Source organism: Oncorhynchus gorbuscha, unplaced genomic scaffold (assembly GCF_021184085.1).
Source record: "Oncorhynchus gorbuscha isolate QuinsamMale2020 ecotype Even-year unplaced genomic scaffold, OgorEven_v1.0 Un_scaffold_1276, whole genome shotgun sequence".
Taxonomy (NCBI): Eukaryota; Metazoa; Chordata; class Actinopteri; order Salmoniformes; family Salmonidae; genus Oncorhynchus; species Oncorhynchus gorbuscha.
This window is the reverse complement of record NW_025746099.1, coordinates 125,001-130,000: the sequence shown is the minus strand read 5'-3', so window position 1 is coordinate 130,000 and position 5,000 is coordinate 125,001.

Sequence of the window (5,000 nt, the reverse complement as noted above, 5' to 3'; positions counted from 1 at the left end):
AGCTCCAATCACCGTGGTGACAGAGCGTCCATGACCCTGGCCACAGCCAGGTTTAATAGGCTAGTAGCCTGCATCAGATGTAGTAACTTTTAAAACCACAGAGAGACTGTCAACGAATACAGCAAAGAGCTGCTGGTTATACGACTTCATGTTGAAGTTTTTATTCAGCTCTGTCACTGTTTTTATTCAACATTATTACAAAACACGCCTTTCTGCACTTCGGCTCGGGCTGCAGCTGCAATACCATCAGCTGCAGAGACCATCAGTCCAGATACCATCAGTCCAGTATACCATCAGTCCAGTATACCATCAGATGCAGATACCATCAGTCCAGATACCATCAGTCCAGATACCATCAGTCCAGATACCATCAGATGCAGATACCATCAGTCCAGATACCATCAGTCCAGATACCATCAGATGCAGATACCATCAGTCCAGATACCATCAGTCCAGATACCATCAGTCCAGATACCATCAGTCCAGATACCATCAGTCCAGATACCATCAGTCCAGATACCATCAGTCCAGATACCATCAGTCCAGATACCATCAGATGCAGAGACCATCAGTCCAGATACCATCAGTCCAGATACCATCAGTCCAGATACCATCAGTCCAGTATACCATCAGTCCAGATACCATCAGTCCAGATACCATCAGATGCAGATACCATCAGTCCAGGTCCAGATACCATCAGTCCAGATACCATCAGTCCAGATACCATCAGTCCAGATACCATCAGTCCAGATACCATCAGATGCAGATACCATCAGTCCAGGTCCAGATACCATCAGTCCAGATACCATCAGTCCAGATACCATCAGTCCAGATACCATCAGATGCAGATACCATCAGTCCAGTATACCATCAGATGCAGAGACCATCAGTCCAGGTCCAGATACCATCAGTCCAGATACCATCAGTCCAGGTCCAGATACCATCAGATGCAGATACCATCAGTCCAGGTCCAGATACCATCAGTCCAGATACCATCAGATGCAGATACCATCAGTCCAGTATACCATCAGTCCAGATACCATCAGTCCAGATACCATCAGTCCAGATACCATCAGTCCAGATACCATCAGTCCAGATGCCATCAGTCCAGATACCATCAGATGCATATACCATCAGTCCAGATACCATCAGTCCAGTATACTATCAGTCCAGATACCATCAGTCCAGATACCATCAGTCCAGTATACCATCAGTCCAGATACCATCAGTCCAGATACCATCAGTCCAGGTCCAGATACCATCAGATGCAGATACCATCAGTCCAGGTCCAGATACCATCAGTCCAGATACCATCAGATGCAGATACCATCAGTCCAGTATACCATCAGTCCAGATACCATCAGTCCAGATACCATCAGTCCAGATACCATCAGTCCAGATGCCATCAGTCCAGATACCATCAGATGCATATACCATCAGTCCAGATACCATCAGTCCAGATACCATCAGATGCATATACCATCAGTCCAGATACCATCAGTCCAGTATACCATCAGTCCAGATACCATCAGTCCAGATACCATCAGTCCAGTATACCATCAGTCCAGATACCATCAGTCCAGATACCATCAGTCCAGATACCATCAGTCCAGATACCATCAGTCCAGATACCATCAGTCCAGTATACCATCAGATGCAGAGACCATCAGTCCAGATACCATCAGTCCAGATACCATCAGATGCAGAGACCATCAGTCCAGATACCATCAGTCCAGATACCATCAGATGCAGAGACCATCAGTCCAGAGACCATCAGTCCAGATACCATCAGATGCATATACCATCAGTCCAGATACCATCAGTCCAGGTCCAGATACCATCAGTCCAGATACCATCAGATGCAGATACCATCAGTCCAGATACCATCAGTCCAGATACCATCAGATGCAGATACCATCAGTCCAGATACCATCAGTCCAGATACCATCAGTCCAGATACCATCAGTCCAGATACCATCAGTTCAGATACCATCAGTCCAGATACCATCAGTCCAGATACCATCAGCTGCAGAGACCATCAGTCCAGATACCATCAGTCCAGATACCATCAGTCCAGATACCATCAGCTGCAGAGACCATCAGTCCAGATACCATCAGCTGCAGAGACCATCAGTCCAGATACCATCAGTCCAGATACCATCAGTCCAGATACCATCAGTCCAGATGCCATCAGTCCAGATACCACCAGCTGCAGAGACCATCAGTCCAGATACCATCAGCTGCAGAGACCATCAGTCCAGATACCATCAGCTGCAGAGACCATCAGTCCAGATACCATCAGTCCAGATACCATCAGTCCAGATACCATCAGTCCAGATACCATCAGTCCAGATACCATCAGCTGCAGAGACCATCAGTCCAGATACCATCAGCTGCAGAGACCATCAGTCCAGATACCATCAGTCCAGAGACCATCAGTCCAGATACCATCAGTCCAGATGCCATCAGTCCAGATACCATCAGTCCAGATACCATCAGTCCAGTATACCATCAGTCCAGTTGGTTTAGCTCCACAGCGCTAAACCAACTCATCTATTTTATTTTCATCTCTAACCCTACAGACTATCAGACTCTAACCCTTCAGACTATCAGACTCTAACCCTACAGACTATCAGACTCTAACCCTTCAGACTATCAGACTATCAGACTCTAACTCTAACCCTACAGACTATCAGACTATCAGACTATCAGACTCTAACCCTACAGACTATCAGACTATCAGACTATCAGACTCTAACCCTACAGACTATCAGACTCTAACCCTTCAGACTATCAGACTATCAGACTATCAGACTCTAACCCTTCAGACTATCAGACTCTAACCCTACAGACTATCAGACTATCAGACTCTAACCCTTCAGACTATCAGACTCTAACTCTAACCCTTCAGACTATCAGACTATCAGACTCTAACTCTAACCCTACAGACTATCAGACTCTAACTCTAACCCTACAGACTATCAGACTATCAGACTCTAACTCTAACCCTACAGACTATCAGACTATCAGACTATCAGACTCTAACCCTACAGACTATCAGACTCTAACCCTTCAGACTATCAGACTATCAGACTATCAGACTCTAACCCTTCAGACTATCAGACTCTAACCCTACAGACTATCAGACTATCAGACTCTAACCCTACAGACTATCAGACTATCAGACTCTAACCCTACAGACTATCAGACTCTAACCCTACAGACTATCAGACTCTAACCCTACAGACTATCAGACTATCAGACTATCAGACTATCAGACTCTAACCCTACAGACTATCAGACTCTAACCCTACAGACTATCAGACTATCAGACTCTAACCCTACAGACTATCAGACTCTAACCCTACAGACTATCAGACTCTAACCCTACAGACTATCAGACTCTAACCCTACAGACTATCAGACTATCAGACTATCAGACTATCAGTCTATCAGACTCTAACCCTACAGACTATCAGACTCTAACCCTACAGACTATCAGACTATCAGACTATCAGACTCTAACCCTACAGACTATCAGACTCTAACCCTACAGACTATCAGACTCTAAACCTACAGACTATCAGACTCTAACCCTACAGACTATCAGACTATCAGACTCTAACCCTACAGACTATCAGACTATCAGACTCTAACCCTACAGACGATCAGACTCTAACCCTACAGACTATCAGACTCTAACCCTACAGACTATCAGACTCTAACCCTACAGACTATCAGACTCTAATCCTACAGACTATCAGACTCTAACCCTACAGACTATCAGACTCTAACCCTACAGACGATCAGACTATCAGACTCTAACCCTACAGACTATCAGACTATCAGACTCTAACCCTACAGACTATCAGACTCTAACCCTACAGACTATCAGACTATCAGACTCTAACCCTACAGATGATCAGACTCTAACCTTAACCCTCCTGATCTTAAACCTGCCCTGACCCTTATTCTAACCCCAACCTTAACCCTCCTGATCCTAAACCTAGCCCTGACCCTTATTCTAACCGTAACCTTAACCCTCCAGATCCTAAACCTGCCCTGACCCTTATTCTAACCCCAACCTTAACCCTCCTGATCCTAAACCTGCCCTGACCCTTATTCTAACCGTAACCTTAACCCTCCTGATCCTAAACCTGCCCTGACCCTTATTCTAACCGTAACCTTAACCCTCCTGATCCTAAACCTGCCCTGACCCTTATTCTAACCGTAACCTTAACCCTCCTGATCCTAAACCTGCCCTGACCCTTATTCTAACCCCAACCTTAACCCTCCTGATCCTAAACCTGCTCTGACCCTTATTCTAACCCCAACCTTAACCCTCCTGATCCTAAACCTGCCCTGACCCTTATTCTAACCGTAACCTTAACCCTCCTGATCCTAAACCTGCCCTGACCCTTATTCTAACCCCAACCTTAACCCTCCTGATCCTAAACCTGCCCTGACCCTTATTCTAACCCCAACCTTAACCCTCCTGATCCTAAACCTGCTCTGACCCTTATTCTAACCCCAACCTTAACCCTCCTGATCTTAAACCTGCCCTGACCCTTATTCTAACCCCAACCTTAACCCTCCTGATCCTAAACCTAGCCCTGACCCTTATTCTAACCCCAACCTTAACCCTCCAGATCCTAAACCTGCCCTGACCCTTATTCTAACCCCAACCTTAACCCTCCTGATCCTAAACCTGCCCTGACCCTTATTCTAACCCCAACCTTAACCCTCCTGATCCTAAACCTAGCCCTGACCCTTATTCTAACCCCAACCTTAACCCTCCAGATCCTAAACCTGCCCTGACCCTTATTCTAACCCCAACCTTAACCCTCCTGATCCTAAACCTAGCCCTGACCCTTATTCTAACCCCAACCTTAACCCTCCTGATCCTAAACCTGCCCTGACCCTTATTCTAACCCCAACCTTAACCCTCCTGATCCTAAACCTGCTCTGACCCTTATTCTAACCCCAACCTTAACCCTCCT